The 16,961-nt window shown below is 44.6% G+C and overlaps 34 non-coding genes across 34 annotated transcripts; all 34 read right to left on the bottom strand.

Annotated features, from left to right (window-relative positions):
- Window positions 1-111: 111 nt before the first annotated feature.
- On the bottom strand, window positions 112-230 carry LOC149112920 (5S ribosomal RNA). The gene has a single exon (XR_016206970.1). It is a non-coding gene; the product is annotated as a 5S ribosomal RNA (ribosomal RNA).
- A 428-nt stretch (window positions 231-658) lies between these two features.
- On the bottom strand, window positions 659-777 carry LOC149112921 (5S ribosomal RNA). Its single transcript, XR_016206971.1, has one exon. It is a non-coding gene; the product is annotated as a 5S ribosomal RNA (ribosomal RNA).
- Window positions 778-1,160: 383 nt separating this feature from the next.
- On the bottom strand, window positions 1,161-1,279 carry LOC149112922 (5S ribosomal RNA). Its single transcript, XR_016206972.1, has one exon. It is a non-coding gene; the product is annotated as a 5S ribosomal RNA (ribosomal RNA).
- A 383-nt stretch (window positions 1,280-1,662) lies between these two features.
- LOC149112923 (5S ribosomal RNA) lies at window positions 1,663-1,781 on the bottom strand. The gene has a single exon (XR_016206973.1). It is a non-coding gene; the product is annotated as a 5S ribosomal RNA (ribosomal RNA).
- A 383-nt stretch (window positions 1,782-2,164) lies between these two features.
- LOC149112924 (5S ribosomal RNA) lies at window positions 2,165-2,283 on the bottom strand. The gene has a single exon (XR_016206974.1). It is a non-coding gene; the product is annotated as a 5S ribosomal RNA (ribosomal RNA).
- A 383-nt stretch (window positions 2,284-2,666) lies between these two features.
- On the bottom strand, window positions 2,667-2,785 carry LOC149112925 (5S ribosomal RNA). The gene has a single exon (XR_016206975.1). It is a non-coding gene; the product is annotated as a 5S ribosomal RNA (ribosomal RNA).
- A 383-nt stretch (window positions 2,786-3,168) lies between these two features.
- On the bottom strand, window positions 3,169-3,287 carry LOC149112926 (5S ribosomal RNA). The gene has a single exon (XR_016206976.1). It is a non-coding gene; the product is annotated as a 5S ribosomal RNA (ribosomal RNA).
- A 383-nt stretch (window positions 3,288-3,670) lies between these two features.
- Window positions 3,671-3,789, bottom strand: LOC149112927 (5S ribosomal RNA). Its single transcript, XR_016206977.1, has one exon. It is a non-coding gene; the product is annotated as a 5S ribosomal RNA (ribosomal RNA).
- A 383-nt stretch (window positions 3,790-4,172) lies between these two features.
- On the bottom strand, window positions 4,173-4,291 carry LOC149112928 (5S ribosomal RNA). The gene has a single exon (XR_016206979.1). It is a non-coding gene; the product is annotated as a 5S ribosomal RNA (ribosomal RNA).
- A 383-nt stretch (window positions 4,292-4,674) lies between these two features.
- On the bottom strand, window positions 4,675-4,793 carry LOC149112929 (5S ribosomal RNA). Its single transcript, XR_016206980.1, has one exon. It is a non-coding gene; the product is annotated as a 5S ribosomal RNA (ribosomal RNA).
- Window positions 4,794-5,176: 383 nt separating this feature from the next.
- LOC149112930 (5S ribosomal RNA) lies at window positions 5,177-5,295 on the bottom strand. The gene has a single exon (XR_016206981.1). It is a non-coding gene; the product is annotated as a 5S ribosomal RNA (ribosomal RNA).
- Window positions 5,296-5,678: 383 nt separating this feature from the next.
- Window positions 5,679-5,797, bottom strand: LOC149112931 (5S ribosomal RNA). Its single transcript, XR_016206982.1, has one exon. It is a non-coding gene; the product is annotated as a 5S ribosomal RNA (ribosomal RNA).
- Window positions 5,798-6,180: 383 nt separating this feature from the next.
- LOC149112932 (5S ribosomal RNA) lies at window positions 6,181-6,299 on the bottom strand. The gene has a single exon (XR_016206983.1). It is a non-coding gene; the product is annotated as a 5S ribosomal RNA (ribosomal RNA).
- Window positions 6,300-6,682: 383 nt separating this feature from the next.
- On the bottom strand, window positions 6,683-6,801 carry LOC149112933 (5S ribosomal RNA). Its single transcript, XR_016206887.1, has one exon. It is a non-coding gene; the product is annotated as a 5S ribosomal RNA (ribosomal RNA).
- A 383-nt stretch (window positions 6,802-7,184) lies between these two features.
- LOC149112934 (5S ribosomal RNA) lies at window positions 7,185-7,303 on the bottom strand. The gene has a single exon (XR_016206888.1). It is a non-coding gene; the product is annotated as a 5S ribosomal RNA (ribosomal RNA).
- A 383-nt stretch (window positions 7,304-7,686) lies between these two features.
- Window positions 7,687-7,805, bottom strand: LOC149112935 (5S ribosomal RNA). The gene has a single exon (XR_016206889.1). It is a non-coding gene; the product is annotated as a 5S ribosomal RNA (ribosomal RNA).
- Window positions 7,806-8,188: 383 nt separating this feature from the next.
- LOC149112936 (5S ribosomal RNA) lies at window positions 8,189-8,307 on the bottom strand. Its single transcript, XR_016206890.1, has one exon. It is a non-coding gene; the product is annotated as a 5S ribosomal RNA (ribosomal RNA).
- A 383-nt stretch (window positions 8,308-8,690) lies between these two features.
- LOC149112937 (5S ribosomal RNA) lies at window positions 8,691-8,809 on the bottom strand. The gene has a single exon (XR_016206891.1). It is a non-coding gene; the product is annotated as a 5S ribosomal RNA (ribosomal RNA).
- A 383-nt stretch (window positions 8,810-9,192) lies between these two features.
- Window positions 9,193-9,311, bottom strand: LOC149112938 (5S ribosomal RNA). The gene has a single exon (XR_016206893.1). It is a non-coding gene; the product is annotated as a 5S ribosomal RNA (ribosomal RNA).
- A 383-nt stretch (window positions 9,312-9,694) lies between these two features.
- Window positions 9,695-9,813, bottom strand: LOC149112939 (5S ribosomal RNA). The gene has a single exon (XR_016206894.1). It is a non-coding gene; the product is annotated as a 5S ribosomal RNA (ribosomal RNA).
- Window positions 9,814-10,196: 383 nt separating this feature from the next.
- Window positions 10,197-10,315, bottom strand: LOC149112940 (5S ribosomal RNA). Its single transcript, XR_016206895.1, has one exon. It is a non-coding gene; the product is annotated as a 5S ribosomal RNA (ribosomal RNA).
- Window positions 10,316-10,698: 383 nt separating this feature from the next.
- Window positions 10,699-10,817, bottom strand: LOC149112941 (5S ribosomal RNA). The gene has a single exon (XR_016206896.1). It is a non-coding gene; the product is annotated as a 5S ribosomal RNA (ribosomal RNA).
- A 383-nt stretch (window positions 10,818-11,200) lies between these two features.
- LOC149112942 (5S ribosomal RNA) lies at window positions 11,201-11,319 on the bottom strand. The gene has a single exon (XR_016206897.1). It is a non-coding gene; the product is annotated as a 5S ribosomal RNA (ribosomal RNA).
- A 383-nt stretch (window positions 11,320-11,702) lies between these two features.
- On the bottom strand, window positions 11,703-11,821 carry LOC149112943 (5S ribosomal RNA). Its single transcript, XR_016206898.1, has one exon. It is a non-coding gene; the product is annotated as a 5S ribosomal RNA (ribosomal RNA).
- Window positions 11,822-12,204: 383 nt separating this feature from the next.
- On the bottom strand, window positions 12,205-12,323 carry LOC149112944 (5S ribosomal RNA). The gene has a single exon (XR_016206899.1). It is a non-coding gene; the product is annotated as a 5S ribosomal RNA (ribosomal RNA).
- A 383-nt stretch (window positions 12,324-12,706) lies between these two features.
- LOC149112945 (5S ribosomal RNA) lies at window positions 12,707-12,825 on the bottom strand. Its single transcript, XR_016206900.1, has one exon. It is a non-coding gene; the product is annotated as a 5S ribosomal RNA (ribosomal RNA).
- Window positions 12,826-13,208: 383 nt separating this feature from the next.
- On the bottom strand, window positions 13,209-13,327 carry LOC149112946 (5S ribosomal RNA). The gene has a single exon (XR_016206901.1). It is a non-coding gene; the product is annotated as a 5S ribosomal RNA (ribosomal RNA).
- Window positions 13,328-13,710: 383 nt separating this feature from the next.
- Window positions 13,711-13,829, bottom strand: LOC149112947 (5S ribosomal RNA). Its single transcript, XR_016206902.1, has one exon. It is a non-coding gene; the product is annotated as a 5S ribosomal RNA (ribosomal RNA).
- Window positions 13,830-14,212: 383 nt separating this feature from the next.
- Window positions 14,213-14,331, bottom strand: LOC149112948 (5S ribosomal RNA). The gene has a single exon (XR_016206904.1). It is a non-coding gene; the product is annotated as a 5S ribosomal RNA (ribosomal RNA).
- A 383-nt stretch (window positions 14,332-14,714) lies between these two features.
- LOC149112949 (5S ribosomal RNA) lies at window positions 14,715-14,833 on the bottom strand. The gene has a single exon (XR_016206905.1). It is a non-coding gene; the product is annotated as a 5S ribosomal RNA (ribosomal RNA).
- A 383-nt stretch (window positions 14,834-15,216) lies between these two features.
- LOC149112950 (5S ribosomal RNA) lies at window positions 15,217-15,335 on the bottom strand. Its single transcript, XR_016206906.1, has one exon. It is a non-coding gene; the product is annotated as a 5S ribosomal RNA (ribosomal RNA).
- Window positions 15,336-15,718: 383 nt separating this feature from the next.
- LOC149112951 (5S ribosomal RNA) lies at window positions 15,719-15,837 on the bottom strand. Its single transcript, XR_016206907.1, has one exon. It is a non-coding gene; the product is annotated as a 5S ribosomal RNA (ribosomal RNA).
- Window positions 15,838-16,220: 383 nt separating this feature from the next.
- Window positions 16,221-16,339, bottom strand: LOC149112952 (5S ribosomal RNA). The gene has a single exon (XR_016206908.1). It is a non-coding gene; the product is annotated as a 5S ribosomal RNA (ribosomal RNA).
- Window positions 16,340-16,722: 383 nt separating this feature from the next.
- Window positions 16,723-16,841, bottom strand: LOC149112953 (5S ribosomal RNA). Its single transcript, XR_016206909.1, has one exon. It is a non-coding gene; the product is annotated as a 5S ribosomal RNA (ribosomal RNA).
- Window positions 16,842-16,961: the final 120 nt, after the last annotated feature.

Genomic DNA, 16,961 nt, shown 5'->3' on the forward strand with positions numbered 1-16,961 from the left:
GGAAAAATAATTCCAAAAAAAAAAAGACAACATTTTGAAAACAGAGGGATCAATGATGTGGAGGCGTATGGAAATCTTCTCTGAAGAGTCCAGTCCCAAAATGGCTCCAAAAGTCTACAACACGGCGTATTCCCAGGTGGTCACCCAGCCAGGTACTGACGCCGCCCAACAGGACTTGACTTCGGTGATCGGACGAGAACCGGTACGTTCCCTGTGGTGTGGTCGTAGACGAAAGAAACAACTCAAACCTTGCCCAATTGCTTGGACTCTCTTTTAAGTCTCTTAGAAGGAAGGCCTTTAATTGCTGTTGTCATGAATTTCCAATTACGTCTCGGCTACTTAACCCAGAGATTCCAAAGCCAGCTAAGACTTCAAATCACAAAAGGGCGATTCTCCAATGGTCAGTCATCAAAGCCACATTCAAGAGATTGCCTCCAGTGTGCTGCTCAGTGTTGCAGTGCTGTAATCAAACAAGAAAATCTTCTAATATGCTGTCAACTTGCTGGAAAAATAATTCCAAAAAAAAAAAGACAACATTTTGAAAACAGAGGGATCAATGATGTGGAGAAAAAGAAAACATTTTGAAAACAGAGGGATCAATGATGTGGAGGCGTATGGAAATCTTCTCTGAAGAGTCCAGTCCCAAAATGGCTCCAAAAGTCTACAACACGGCGTATTCCCAGGTGGTCACCCAGCCAGGTACTGACGCCGCCCAACAGGACTTGACTTCGGTGATCGGACGAGAACCGGTACGTTCCCTGTGGTGTGGTCGTAGACGAAAGAAACAACTCAAACCTTGCCCAATTGCTTGGACTCTCTTTTAAGTCTCTTAGAAGGAAGGCCTTTAATTGCTGTTGTGATGAATTTCCAATTACGTCTCGGCTACTTAACCGAGAGATTCCAAAGCCAGCTAAGACTTCAAATCACAAAAGGGCGATTCTCCAATGGTCAGTCATCAAAGCCACATTCAAGAGATTGCCTCCAGTGTGCTGCTCAGTGTTGCAGTGCTGTAATCAAACAAGAAAACGTTCTAATATGCTGTCAACTTGCTGGAAAAATCATTTAAAAAAAAAAGAAAACATTTTGAAAACAGAGGGATCAATGATGTGGAGGCGTATGGAAATCTTCTCTGAAGAGTCCAGTCCCAAAATGGCTCCAAAAGTCTACAACACGGCGTATTCCCAGGTGGTCACCCAGCCAGGTACTGACGCCGCCCAACAGGACTTGACTTCGGTGATCGGACGAGAACCGGTACGTTCCCTGTGGTGTGGTCGTAGACGAAAGAAACAACTCAAACCTTGCCCAATTGCTTGGACTCTCTTTTAAGTCTCTTAGAAGGAAGGCCTTTAATTGCTGTTGTGATGAATTTCCAATTACGTCTCGGCTACTTAACCGAGAGATTCCAAAGCCAGCTAAGACTTCAAATCACAAAAGGGCGATTCTCCAATGGTCAGTCATCAAAGCCACATTCAAGAGATTGCCTCCAGTGTGCTGCTCAGTGTTGCAGTGCTGTAATCAAACAAGAAAACGTTCTAATATGCTGTCAACTTGCTGGAAAAATCATTTAAAAAAAAAAGAAAACATTTTGAAAACAGAGGGATCAATGATGTGGAGGCGTATGGAAATCTTCTCTGAAGAGTCCAGTCCCAAAATGGCTCCAAAAGTCTACAACACGGCGTATTCCCAGGTGGTCACCCAGCCAGGTACTGACGCCGCCCAACAGGACTTGACTTCGGTGATCGGACGAGAACCGGTACGTTCCCTGTGGTGTGGTCGTAGACGAAAGAAACAACTCAAACCTTGCCCAATTGCTTGGACTCTCTTTTAAGTCTCTTAGAAGGAAGGCCTTTAATTGCTGTTGTGATGAATTTCCAATTACGTCTCGGCTACTTAACCGAGAGATTCCAAAGCCAGCTAAGACTTCAAATCACAAAAGGGCGATTCTCCAATGGTCAGTCATCAAAGCCACATTCAAGAGATTGCCTCCAGTGTGCTGCTCAGTGTTGCAGTGCTGTAATCAAACAAGAAAACGTTCTAATATGCTGTCAACTTGCTGGAAAAATCATTTAAAAAAAAAAGAAAACATTTTGAAAACAGAGGGATCAATGATGTGGAGGCGTATGGAAATCTTCTCTGAAGAGTCCAGTCCCAAAATGGCTCCAAAAGTCTACAACACGGCGTATTCCCAGGTGGTCACCCAGCCAGGTACTGACGCCGCCCAACAGGACTTGACTTCGGTGATCGGACGAGAACCGGTACGTTCCCTGTGGTGTGGTCGTAGACGAAAGAAACAACTCAAACCTTGCCCAATTGCTTGGACTCTCTTTTAAGTCTCTTAGAAGGAAGGCCTTTAATTGCTGTTGTGATGAATTTCCAATTACGTCTCGGCTACTTAACCGAGAGATTCCAAAGCCAGCTAAGACTTCAAATCACAAAAGGGCGATTCTCCAATGGTCAGTCATCAAAGCCACATTCAAGAGATTGCCTCCAGTGTGCTGCTCAGTGTTGCAGTGCTGTAATCAAACAAGAAAACGTTCTAATATGCTGTCAACTTGCTGGAAAAATCATTTAAAAAAAAAAGAAAACATTTTGAAAACAGAGGGATCAATGATGTGGAGGCGTATGGAAATCTTCTCTGAAGAGTCCAGTCCCAAAATGGCTCCAAAAGTCTACAACACGGCGTATTCCCAGGTGGTCACCCAGCCAGGTACTGACGCCGCCCAACAGGACTTGACTTCGGTGATCGGACGAGAACCGGTACGTTCCCTGTGGTGTGGTCGTAGACGAAAGAAACAACTCAAACCTTGCCCAATTGCTTGGACTCTCTTTTAAGTCTCTTAGAAGGAAGGCCTTTAATTGCTGTTGTGATGAATTTCCAATTACGTCTCGGCTACTTAACCGAGAGATTCCAAAGCCAGCTAAGACTTCAAATCACAAAAGGGCGATTCTCCAATGGTCAGTCATCAAAGCCACATTCAAGAGATTGCCTCCAGTGTGCTGCTCAGTGTTGCAGTGCTGTAATCAAACAAGAAAACGTTCTAATATGCTGTCAACTTGCTGGAAAAATCATTTAAAAAAAAAAGAAAACATTTTGAAAACAGAGGGATCAATGATGTGGAGGCGTATGGAAATCTTCTCTGAAGAGTCCAGTCCCAAAATGGCTCCAAAAGTCTACAACACGGCGTATTCCCAGGTGGTCACCCAGCCAGGTACTGACGCCGCCCAACAGGACTTGACTTCGGTGATCGGACGAGAACCGGTACGTTCCCTGTGGTGTGGTCGTAGACGAAAGAAACAACTCAAACCTTGCCCAATTGCTTGGACTCTCTTTTAAGTCTCTTAGAAGGAAGGCCTTTAATTGCTGTTGTGATGAATTTCCAATTACGTCTCGGCTACTTAACCGAGAGATTCCAAAGCCAGCTAAGACTTCAAATCACAAAAGGGCGATTCTCCAATGGTCAGTCATCAAAGCCACATTCAAGAGATTGCCTCCAGTGTGCTGCTCAGTGTTGCAGTGCTGTAATCAAACAAGAAAACGTTCTAATATGCTGTCAACTTGCTGGAAAAATCATTTAAAAAAAAAAGAAAACATTTTGAAAACAGAGGGATCAATGATGTGGAGGCGTATGGAAATCTTCTCTGAAGAGTCCAGTCCCAAAATGGCTCCAAAAGTCTACAACACGGCGTATTCCCAGGTGGTCACCCAGCCAGGTACTGACGCCGCCCAACAGGACTTGACTTCGGTGATCGGACGAGAACCGGTACGTTCCCTGTGGTGTGGTCGTAGACGAAAGAAACAACTCAAACCTTGCCCAATTGCTTGGACTCTCTTTTAAGTCTCTTAGAAGGAAGGCCTTTAATTGCTGTTGTGATGAATTTCCAATTACGTCTCGGCTACTTAACCGAGAGATTCCAAAGCCAGCTAAGACTTCAAATCACAAAAGGGCGATTCTCCAATGGTCAGTCATCAAAGCCACATTCAAGAGATTGCCTCCAGTGTGCTGCTCAGTGTTGCAGTGCTGTAATCAAACAAGAAAACGTTCTAATATGCTGTCAACTTGCTGGAAAAATCATTTAAAAAAAAAAGAAAACATTTTGAAAACAGAGGGATCAATGATGTGGAGGCGTATGGAAATCTTCTCTGAAGAGTCCAGTCCCAAAATGGCTCCAAAAGTCTACAACACGGCGTATTCCCAGGTGGTCACCCAGCCAGGTACTGACGCCGCCCAACAGGACTTGACTTCGGTGATCGGACGAGAACCGGTACGTTCCCTGTGGTGTGGTCGTAGACGAAAGAAACAACTCAAACCTTGCCCAATTGCTTGGACTCTCTTTTAAGTCTCTTAGAAGGAAGGCCTTTAATTGCTGTTGTGATGAATTTCCAATTACGTCTCGGCTACTTAACCGAGAGATTCCAAAGCCAGCTAAGACTTCAAATCACAAAAGGGCGATTCTCCAATGGTCAGTCATCAAAGCCACATTCAAGAGATTGCCTCCAGTGTGCTGCTCAGTGTTGCAGTGCTGTAATCAAACAAGAAAACGTTCTAATATGCTGTCAACTTGCTGGAAAAATCATTTAAAAAAAAAAGAAAACATTTTGAAAACAGAGGGATCAATGATGTGGAGGCGTATGGAAATCTTCTCTGAAGAGTCCAGTCCCAAAATGGCTCCAAAAGTCTACAACACGGCGTATTCCCAGGTGGTCACCCAGCCAGGTACTGACGCCGCCCAACAGGACTTGACTTCGGTGATCGGACGAGAACCGGTACGTTCCCTGTGGTGTGGTCGTAGACGAAAGAAACAACTCAAACCTTGCCCAATTGCTTGGACTCTCTTTTAAGTCTCTTAGAAGGAAGGCCTTTAATTGCTGTTGTGATGAATTTCCAATTACGTCTCGGCTACTTAACCGAGAGATTCCAAAGCCAGCTAAGACTTCAAATCACAAAAGGGCGATTCTCCAATGGTCAGTCATCAAAGCCACATTCAAGAGATTGCCTCCAGTGTGCTGCTCAGTGTTGCAGTGCTGTAATCAAACAAGAAAACGTTCTAATATGCTGTCAACTTGCTGGAAAAATCATTTAAAAAAAAAAGAAAACATTTTGAAAACAGAGGGATCAATGATGTGGAGGCGTATGGAAATCTTCTCTGAAGAGTCCAGTCCCAAAATGGCTCCAAAAGTCTACAACACGGCGTATTCCCAGGTGGTCACCCAGCCAGGTACTGACGCCGCCCAACAGGACTTGACTTCGGTGATCGGACGAGAACCGGTACGTTCCCTGTGGTGTGGTCGTAGACGAAAGAAACAACTCAAACCTTGCCCAATTGCTTGGACTCTCTTTTAAGTCTCTTAGAAGGAAGGCCTTTAATTGCTGTTGTGATGAATTTCCAATTACGTCTCGGCTACTTAACCGAGAGATTCCAAAGCCAGCTAAGACTTCAAATCACAAAAGGGCGATTCTCCAATGGTCAGTCATCAAAGCCACATTCAAGAGATTGCCTCCAGTGTGCTGCTCAGTGTTGCAGTGCTGTAATCAAACAAGAAAACGTTCTAATATGCTGTCAACTTGCTGGAAAAATCATTTAAAAAAAAAAGAAAACATTTTGAAAACAGAGGGATCAATGATGTGGAGGCGTATGGAAATCTTCTCTGAAGAGTCCAGTCCCAAAATGGCTCCAAAAGTCTACAACACGGCGTATTCCCAGGTGGTCACCCAGCCAGGTACTGACGCCGCCCAACAGGACTTGACTTCGGTGATCGGACGAGAACCGGTACGTTCCCTGTGGTGTGGTCGTAGACGAAAGAAACAACTCAAACCTTGCCCAATTGCTTGGACTCTCTTTTAAGTCTCTTAGAAGGAAGGCCTTTAATTGCTGTTGTGATGAATTTCCAATTACGTCTCGGCTACTTAACCGAGAGATTCCAAAGCCAGCTAAGACTTCAAATCACAAAAGGGCGATTCTCCAATGGTCAGTCATCAAAGCCACATTCAAGAGATTGCCTCCAGTGTGCTGCTCAGTGTTGCAGTGCTGTAATCAAACAAGAAAACGTTCTAATATGCTGTCAACTTGCTGGAAAAATCATTTAAAAAAAAAAGAAAACATTTTGAAAACAGAGGGATCAATCATGTGGAGGCGTATGGAAATCTTCTCTGAAGAGTCCAGTCCCAAAATGGCTCCAAAAGTCTACAACACGGCGTATTCCCAGGTGGTCACCCAGCCAGGTACTGACGCCGCCCAACAGGACTTGACTTCGGTGATCGGACGAGAACCGGTACGTTCCCTGTGGTGTGGTCGTAGACGAAAGAAACAACTCAAACCTTGCCCAATTGCTTGGACTCTCTTTTAAGTCTCTTAGAAGGAAGGCCTTTAATTGCTGTTGTGATGAATTTCCAATTACGTCTCGGCTACTTAACCGAGAGATTCCAAAGCCAGCTAAGACTTCAAATCACAAAAGGACGATTCTCCAATGGTCAGTCATCAAAGCCACATTCAAGAGATTGCCTCCAGTGTGCTGCTCAGTGTTGCAGTGCTGTAATCAAACAAGAAAACGTTCTAATATGCTGTCAACTTGCTGGAAAAATCATTTAAAAAAAAAAGAAAACATTTTGAAAACAGAGGGATCAATCATGTGGAGGCGTATGGAAATCTTCTCTGAAGAGTCCAGTCCCAAAATGGCTCCAAAAGTCTACAACACGGCGTATTCCCAGGTGGTCACCCAGCCAGGTACTGACGCCGCCCAACAGGACTTGACTTCGGTGATCGGACGAGAACCGGTACGTTCCCTGTGGTGTGGTCGTAGACGAAAGAAACAACTCAAACCTTGCCCAATTGCTTGGACTCTCTTTTAAGTCTCTTAGAAGGAAGGCCTTTAATTGCTGTTGTGATGAATTTCCAATTACGTCTCGGCTACTTAACCGAGAGATTCCAAAGCCAGCTAAGACTTCAAATCACAAAAGGGCGATTCTCCAATGGTCAGTCATCAAAGCCACATTCAAGAGATTGCCTCCAGTGTGCTGCTCAGTGTTGCAGTGCTGTAATCAAACAAGAAAACGTTCTAATATGCTGTCAACTTGCTGGAAAAATCATTTAAAAAAAAAAGAAAACATTTTGAAAACAGAGGGATCAATGATGTGGAGGCGTATGGAAATCTTCTCTGAAGAGTCCAGTCCCAAAATGGCTCCAAAAGTCTACAACACGGCGTATTCCCAGGTGGTCACCCAGCCAGGTACTGACGCCGCCCAACAGGACTTGACTTCGGTGATCGGACGAGAACCGGTACGTTCCCTGTGGTGTGGTCGTAGACGAAAGAAACAACTCAAACCTTGCCCAATTGCTTGGACTCTCTTTTAAGTCTCTTAGAAGGAAGGCCTTTAATTGCTGTTGTGATGAATTTCCAATTACGTCTCGGCTACTTAACCGAGAGATTCCAAAGCCAGCTAAGACTTCAAATCACAAAAGGGCGATTCTCCAATGGTCAGTCATCAAAGCCACATTCAAGAGATTGCCTCCAGTGTGCTGCTCAGTGTTGCAGTGCTGTAATCAAACAAGAAAACGTTCTAATATGCTGTCAACTTGCTGGAAAAATCATTTAAAAAAAAAAGAAAACATTTTGAAAACAGAGGGATCAATGATGTGGAGGCGTATGGAAATCTTCTCTGAAGAGTCCAGTCCCAAAATGGCTCCAAAAGTCTACAACACGGCGTATTCCCAGGTGGTCACCCAGCCAGGTACTGACGCCGCCCAACAGGACTTGACTTCGGTGATCGGACGAGAACCGGTACGTTCCCTGTGGTGTGGTCGTAGACGAAAGAAACAACTCAAACCTTGCCCAATTGCTTGGACTCTCTTTTAAGTCTCTTAGAAGGAAGGCCTTTAATTGCTGTTGTGATGAATTTCCAATTACGTCTCGGCTACTTAACCGAGAGATTCCAAAGCCAGCTAAGACTTCAAATCACAAAAGGGCGATTCTCCAATGGTCAGTCATCAAAGCCACATTCAAGAGATTGCCTCCAGTGTGCTGCTCAGTGTTGCAGTGCTGTAATCAAACAAGAAAACGTTCTAATATGCTGTCAACTTGCTGGAAAAATCATTTAAAAAAAAAAGAAAACATTTTGAAAACAGAGGGATCAATGATGTGGAGGCGTATGGAAATCTTCTCTGAAGAGTCCAGTCCCAAAATGGCTCCAAAAGTCTACAACACGGCGTATTCCCAGGTGGTCACCCAGCCAGGTACTGACGCCGCCCAACAGGACTTGACTTCGGTGATCGGACGAGAACCGGTACGTTCCCTGTGGTGTGGTCGTAGACGAAAGAAACAACTCAAACCTTGCCCAATTGCTTGGACTCTCTTTTAAGTCTCTTAGAAGGAAGGCCTTTAATTGCTGTTGTGATGAATTTCCAATTACGTCTCGGCTACTTAACCGAGAGATTCCAAAACCAGCTAAGACTTCAAATCACAAAAGGGCGATTCTCCAATGGTCAGTCATCAAAGCCACATTCAAGAGATTGCCTCCAGTGTGCTGCTCAGTGTTGCAGTGCTGTAATCAAACAAGAAAACGTTCTAATATGCTGTCAACTTGCTGGAAAAATCATTTAAAAAAAAAAGAAAACATTTTGAAAACAGAGGGATCAATGATGTGGAGGCGTATGGAAATCTTCTCTGAAGAGTCCAGTCCCAAAATGGCTCCAAAAGTCTACAACACGGCGTATTCCCAGGTGGTCACCCAGCCAGGTACTGACGCCGCCCAACAGGACTTGACTTCGGTGATCGGACGAGAACCGGTACGTTCCCTGTGGTGTGGTCGTAGACGAAAGAAACAACTCAAACCTTGCCCAATTGCTTGGACTCTCTTTTAAGTCTCTTAGAAGGAAGGCCTTTAATTGCTGTTGTGATGAATTTCCAATTACGTCTCGGCTACTTAACCGAGAGATTCCAAAGCCAGCTAAGACTTCAAATCACAAAAGGGCGATTCTCCAATGGTCAGTCATCAAAGCCACATTCAAGAGATTGCCTCCAGTGTGCTGCTCAGTGTTGCAGTGCTGTAATCAAACAAGAAAACGTTCTAATATGCTGTCAACTTGCTGGAAAAATCATTTAAAAAAAAAAGAAAACATTTTGAAAACAGAGGGATCAATGATGTGGAGGCGTATGGAAATCTTCTCTGAAGAGTCCAGTCCCAAAATGGCTCCAAAAGTCTACAACACGGCGTATTCCCAGGTGGTCACCCAGCCAGGTACTGACGCCGCCCAACAGGACTTGACTTCGGTGATCGGACGAGAACCGGTACGTTCCCTGTGGTGTGGTCGTAGACGAAAGAAACAACTCAAACCTTGCCCAATTGCTTGGACTCTCTTTTAAGTCTCTTAGAAGGAAGGCCTTTAATTGCTGTTGTGATGAATTTCCAATTACGTCTCGGCTACTTAACCGAGAGATTCCAAAGCCAGCTAAGACTTCAAATCACAAAAGGGCGATTCTCCAATGGTCAGTCATCAAAGCCACATTCAAGAGATTGCCTCCAGTGTGCTGCTCAGTGTTGCAGTGCTGTAATCAAACAAGAAAACGTTCTAATATGCTGTCAACTTGCTGGAAAAATCATTTAAAAAAAAAAGAAAACATTTTGAAAACAGAGGGATCAATGATGTGGAGGCGTATGGAAATCTTCTCTGAAGAGTCCAGTCCCAAAATGGCTCCAAAAGTCTACAACACGGCGTATTCCCAGGTGGTCACCCAGCCAGGTACTGACGCCGCCCAACAGGACTTGACTTCGGTGATCGGACGAGAACCGGTACGTTCCCTGTGGTGTGGTCGTAGACGAAAGAAACAACTCAAACCTTGCCCAATTGCTTGGACTCTCTTTTAAGTCTCTTAGAAGGAAGGCCTTTAATTGCTGTTGTGATGAATTTCCAATTACGTCTCGGCTACTTAACCGAGAGATTCCAAAGCCAGCTAAGACTTCAAATCACAAAAGGGCGATTCTCCAATGGTCAGTCATCAAAGCCACATTCAAGAGATTGCCTCCAGTGTGCTGCTCAGTGTTGCAGTGCTGTAATCAAACAAGAAAACGTTCTAATATGCTGTCAACTTGCTGGAAAAATCATTTAAAAAAAAAAGAAAACATTTTGAAAACAGAGGGATCAATGATGTGGAGGCGTATGGAAATCTTCTCTGAAGAGTCCAGTCCCAAAATGGCTCCAAAAGTCTACAACACGGCGTATTCCCAGGTGGTCACCCAGCCAGGTACTGACGCCGCCCAACAGGACTTGACTTCGGTGATCGGACGAGAACCGGTACGTTCCCTGTGGTGTGGTCGTAGACGAAAGAAACAACTCAAACCTTGCCCAATTGCTTGGACTCTCTTTTAAGTCTCTTAGAAGGAAGGCCTTTAATTGCTGTTGTGATGAATTTCCAATTACGTCTCGGCTACTTAACCGAGAGATTCCAAAGCCAGCTAAGACTTCAAATCACAAAAGGGCGATTCTCCAATGGTCAGTCATCAAAGCCACATTCAAGAGATTGCCTCCAGTGTGCTGCTCAGTGTTGCAGTGCTGTAATCAAACAAGAAAACGTTCTAATATGCTGTCAACTTGCTGGAAAAATCATTTAAAAAAAAAAGAAAACATTTTGAAAACAGAGGGATCAATGATGTGGAGGCGTATGGAAATCTTCTCTGAAGAGTCCAGTCCCAAAATGGCTCCAAAAGTCTACAACACGGCGTATTCCCAGGTGGTCACCCAGCCAGGTACTGACGCCGCCCAACAGGACTTGACTTCGGTGATCGGACGAGAACCGGTACGTTCCCTGTGGTGTGGTCGTAGACGAAAGAAACAACTCAAACCTTGCCCAATTGCTTGGACTCTCTTTTAAGTCTCTTAGAAGGAAGGCCTTTAATTGCTGTTGTGATGAATTTCCAATTACGTCTCGGCTACTTAACCGAGAGATTCCAAAACCAGCTAAGACTTCAAATCACAAAAGGGCGATTCTCCAATGGTCAGTCATCAAAGCCACATTCAAGAGATTGCCTCCAGTGTGCTGCTCAGTGTTGCAGTGCTGTAATCAAACAAGAAAACGTTCTAATATGCTGTCAACTTGCTGGAAAAATCATTTAAAAAAAAAAGAAAACATTTTGAAAACAGAGGGATCAATGATGTGGAGGCGTATGGAAATCTTCTCTGAAGAGTCCAGTCCCAAAATGGCTCCAAAAGTCTACAACACGGCGTATTCCCAGGTGGTCACCCAGCCAGGTACTGACGCCGCCCAACAGGACTTGACTTCGGTGATCGGACGAGAACCGGTACGTTCCCTGTGGTGTGGTCGTAGACGAAAGAAACAACTCAAACCTTGCCCAATTGCTTGGACTCTCTTTTAAGTCTCTTAGAAGGAAGGCCTTTAATTGCTGTTGTGATGAATTTCCAATTACGTCTCGGCTACTTAACCGAGAGATTCCAAAGCCAGCTAAGACTTCAAATCACAAAAGGGCGATTCTCCAATGGTCAGTCATCAAAGCCACATTCAAGAGATTGCCTCCAGTGTGCTGCTCAGTGTTGCAGTGCTGTAATCAAACAAGAAAACGTTCTAATATGCTGTCAACTTGCTGGAAAAATCATTTAAAAAAAAAAGAAAACATTTTGAAAACAGAGGGATCAATGATGTGGAGGCGTATGGAAATCTTCTCTGAAGAGTCCAGTCCCAAAATGGCTCCAAAAGTCTACAACACGGCGTATTCCCAGGTGGTCACCCAGCCAGGTACTGACGCCGCCCAACAGGACTTGACTTCGGTGATCGGACGAGAACCGGTACGTTCCCTGTGGTGTGGTCGTAGACGAAAGAAACAACTCAAACCTTGCCCAATTGCTTGGACTCTCTTTTAAGTCTCTTAGAAGGAAGGCCTTTAATTGCTGTTGTGATGAATTTCCAATTACGTCTCGGCTACTTAACCGAGAGATTCCAAAGCCAGCTAAGACTTCAAATCACAAAAGGGCGATTCTCCAATGGTCAGTCATCAAAGCCACATTCAAGAGATTGCCTCCAGTGTGCTGCTCAGTGTTGCAGTGCTGTAATCAAACAAGAAAACGTTCTAATATGCTGTCAACTTGCTGGAAAAATAATTTCAAAAAAAAAGAAAACATTTTGAAAACAGAGGGATCAATGATGTGGAGGCGTATGGAAATCTTCTCTGAAGAGTCCAGTCCCAAAATGGCTCCAAAAGTCTACAACACGGCGTATTCCCAGGTGGTCACCCAGCCAGGTACTGACGCCGCCCAACAGGACTTGACTTCGGTGATCGGACGAGAACCGGTACGTTCCCTGTGGTGTGGTCGTAGACGAAAGAAACAACTCAAACCTTGCCCAATTGCTTGGACTCTCTTTTAAGTCTCTTAGAAGGAAGGCCTTTAATTGCTGTTGTGATGAATTTCCAATTACGTCTCGGCTACTTAACCGAGAGATTCCAAAACCAGCTAAGACTTCAAATCACAAAAGGGCGATTCTCCAATGGTCAGTCATCAAAGCCACATTCAAGAGATTGCCTCCAGTGTGCTGCTCAGTGTTGCAGTGCTGTAATCAAACAAGAAAACGTTCTAATATGCTGTCAACTTGCTGGAAAAATCATTTAAAAAAAAAAGAAAACATTTTGAAAACAGAGGGATCAATGATGTGGAGGCGTATGGAAATCTTCTCTGAAGAGTCCAGTCCCAAAATGGCTCCAAAAGTCTACAACACGGCGTATTCCCAGGTGGTCACCCAGCCAGGTACTGACGCCGCCCAACAGGACTTGACTTCGGTGATCGGACGAGAACCGGTACGTTCCCTGTGGTGTGGTCGTAGACGAAAGAAACAACTCAAACCTTGCCCAATTGCTTGGACTCTCTTTTAAGTCTCTTAGAAGGAAGGCCTTTAATTGCTGTTGTGATGAATTTCCAATTACGTCTCGGCTACTTAACCGAGAGATTCCAAAGCCAGCTAAGACTTCAAATCACAAAAGGGCGATTCTCCAATGGTCAGTCATCAAAGCCACATTCAAGAGATTGCCTCCAGTGTGCTGCTCAGTGTTGCAGTGCTGTAATCAAACAAGAAAACGTTCTAATATGCTGTCAACTTGCTGGAAAAATCATTTAAAAAAAAAAGAAAACATTTTGAAAACAGAGGGATCAATCATGTGGAGGCGTATGGAAATCTTCTCTGAAGAGTCCAGTCCCAAAATGGCTCCAAAAGTCTACAACACGGCGTATTCCCAGGTGGTCACCCAGCCAGGTACTGACGCCGCCCAACAGGACTTGACTTCGGTGATCGGACGAGAACCGGTACGTTCCCTGTGGTGTGGTCGTAGACGAAAGAAACAACTCAAACCTTGCCCAATTGCTTGGACTCTCTTTTAAGTCTCTTAGAAGGAAGGCCTTTAATTGCTGTTGTGATGAATTTCCAATTACGTCTCGGCTACTTAACCGAGAGATTCCAAAGCCAGCTAAGACTTCAAATCACAAAAGGGCGATTCTCCAATGGTCAGTCATCAAAGCCACATTCAAGAGATTGCCTCCAGTGTGCTGCTCAGTGTTGCAGTGCTGTAATCAAACAAGAAAACGTTCTAATATGCTGTCAACTTGCTGGAAAAATCATTTAAAAAAAAAAGAAAACATTTTGAAAACAGAGGGATCAATCATGTGGAGGCGTATGGAAATCTTCTCTGAAGAGTCCAGTCCCAAAATGGCTCCAAAAGTCTACAACACGGCGTATTCCCAGGTGGTCACCCAGCCAGGTACTGACGCCGCCCAACAGGACTTGACTTCGGTGATCGGACGAGAACCGGTACGTTCCCTGTGGTGTGGTCGTAGACGAAAGAAACAACTCAAACCTTGCCCAATTGCTTGGACTCTCTTTTAAGTCTCTTAGAAGGAAGGCCTTTAATTGCTGTTGTGATGAATTTCCAATTACGTCTCGGCTACTTAACCGAGAGATTCCAAAACCAGCTAAGACTTCAAATCACAAAAGGGCGATTCTCCAATGGTCAGTCATCAAAGCCACATTCAAGAGATTGCCTCCAGTGTGCTGCTCAGTGTTGCAGTGCTGTAATCAAACAAGAAAACGTTCTAATATGCTGTCAACTTGCTGGAAAAATCATTTAAAAAAAAAAGAAAACATTTTGAAAACAGAGGGATCAATGATGTGGAGGCGTATGGAAATCTTCTCTGAAGAGTCCAGTCCCAAAATGGCTCCAAAAGTCTACAACACGGCGTATTCCCAGGTGGTCACCCAGCCAGGTACTGACGCCGCCCAACAGGACTTGACTTCGGTGATCGGACGAGAACCGGTACGTTCCCTGTGGTGTGGTCGTAGACGAAAGAAACAACTCAAACCTTGCCCAATTGCTTGGACTCTCTTTTAAGTCTCTTAGAAGGAAGGCCTTTAATTGCTGTTGTGATGAATTTCCAATTACGTCTCGGCTACTTAACCGAGAGATTCCAAAGCCAGCTAAGACTTCAAATCACAAAAGGGCGATTCTCCAATGGTCAGTCATCAAAGCCACATTCAAGAGATTGCCTCCAGTGTGCTGCTCAGTGTTGCAGTGCTGTAATCAAACAAGAAAACGTTCTAATATGCTGTCAACTTGCTGGAAAAATCATTTAAAAAAAAAAGAAAACATTTTGAAAACAGAGGGATCAATGATGTGGAGGCGTATGGAAATCTTCTCTGAAGAGTCCAGTCCCAAAATGGCTCCAAAAGTCTACAACACGGCGTATTCCCAGGTGGTCACCCAGCCAGGTACTGACGCCGCCCAACAGGACTTGACTTCGGTGATCGGACGAGAACCGGTACGTTCCCTGTGGTGTGGTCGTAGACGAAAGAAACAACTCAAACCTTGCCCAATTGCTTGGACTCTCTTTTAAGTCTCTTAGAAGGAAGGCCTTTAATTGCTGTTGTGATGAATTTCCAATTACGTCTCGGCTACTTAACCGAGAGATTCCAAAGCCAGCTAAGACTTCAAATCACAAAAGGGCGATTCTCCAATGGTCAGTCATCAAAGCCACATTCAAGAGATTGCCTCCAGTGTGCTGCTCAGTGTTGCAGTGCTGTAATCAAACAAGAAAACGTTCTAATATGCTGTCAACTTGCTGGAAAAATCATTTAAAAAAAAAAGAAAACATTTTGAAAACAGAGGGATCAATGATGTGGAGGCGTATGGAAATCTTCTCTGAAGAGTCCAGTCCCAAAATGGCTCCAAAAGTCTACAACACGGCGTATTCCCAGGTGGTCACCCAGCCAGGTACTGACGCCGCCCAACAGGACTTGACTTCGGTGATCGGACGAGAACCGGTACGTTCCCTGTGGTGTGGTCGTAGACGAAAGAAACAACTCAAACCTTGCCCAATTGCTTGGACTCTCTTTTAAGTCTCTTAGAAGGAAGGCCTTTAATTGCTGTTGTGATGAATTTCCAATTACGTCTCGGCTACTTAACCGAGAGATTCCAAAGCCAGCTAAGACTTCAAATCACAAAAGGGCGATTCTCCAATGGTCAGTCATCAAAGCCACATTCAAGAGATTGCCTCCAGTGTGCTGCTCAGTGTTGCAGTGCTGTAATCAAACAAGAAAACGTTCTAATATGCTGTCAACTTGCTGGAAAAATCATTTAAAAAAAAAAGAAAACATTTTGAAAACAGAGGGATCAATGATGTGGAGGCGTATGGAAATCTTCTCTGAAGAGTCCAGTCCCAAAATGGCTCCAAAAGTCTACAACACGGCGTATTCCCAGGTGGTCACCCAGCCAGGTACTGACGCCGCCCAACAGGACTTGACTTCGGTGATCGGACGAGAACCGGTACGTTCCCTGTGGTGTGGTCGTAGACGAAAGAAACAACTCAAACCTTGCCCAATTGCTTGGACTCTCTTTTAAGTCTCTTAGAAGGAAGGCCTTTAATTGCTGTTGTGATGAATTTCCAATTACGTCTCGGCTACTTAACCGAGAGATTCCAAAGCCAGCTAAGACTTCAAATCACAAAAGGGCGATTCTCCAATGGTCAGTCATCAAAGCCACATTCAAGAGATTGCCTCCAGTGTGCTGCTCAGTGTTGCAGTGCTGTAATCAAACAAGAAAACGTTCTAATATGCTGTCAACTTGCTGGAAAAATCATTTAAAAAAAAAAGAAAACATTTTGAAAACAGAGGGATCAATCATGTGGAGGCGTATGGAAATCTTCTCTGAAGAGTCCAGTCCCAAAATGGCTCCAAAAGTCTACAACACGGCGTATTCCCAGGTGGTCACCCAGCCAGGTACTGACGCCGCCCAACAGGACTTGACTTCGGTGATCGGACGAGAACCGGTACGTTCCCTGTGGTGTGGTCGTAGACGAAAGAAACAACTCAAACCTTGCCCAATTGCTTGGACTCTCTTTTAAGTCTCTTAGAAGGAAGGCCTTTAATTGCTGTTGTGATGAATTTCCAATTACGTCTCGGCTACTTAACCGAGAGATTCCAAAGCCAGCTAAGACTTCAAATCACAAAAGGGCGATTCTCCAATGGTCAGTCATCAAAGCCACATTCAAGAGATTGCCTCCAGTGTGCTGCTCAGTGTTGCAGTGCTGTAATCAAACAAGAAAACGTTCTAATATGCTGTCAACTTGCTGGAAAAATCATTTAAAAAAAAAAGAAAACATTTTGAAAACAGAGGGATCAATGATGTGGAGGCGTATGGAAATCTTCTCTGAAGAGTCCAGTCCCAAAATGGCTCCAAAAGTCTACAACACGGCGTATTCCCAGGTGGTCACCCAGCCAGGTACTGACGCCGCCCAACAGGACTTGACTTCGGTGATCGGACGAGAACCGGTACGTTCCCTGTGGTGTGGTCGTAGACGAAAGAAACAACTCAAACCTTGCCCAATTGCTTGGACTCTCTTTTAAGTCTCTTAGAAGGAAGGCCTTTAATTGCTGTTGTGATGAATTTCCAATTACGTCTCGGCTACTTAACCGAGAG

Source organism: Orbicella faveolata, unplaced genomic scaffold, assembly GCF_042242905.1.
Source record: "Orbicella faveolata isolate gen_17 unplaced genomic scaffold, um_ofav_v1 contig_19, whole genome shotgun sequence".
Lineage (NCBI taxonomy): Eukaryota > Metazoa > Cnidaria > Anthozoa > Scleractinia > Merulinidae > Orbicella > Orbicella faveolata.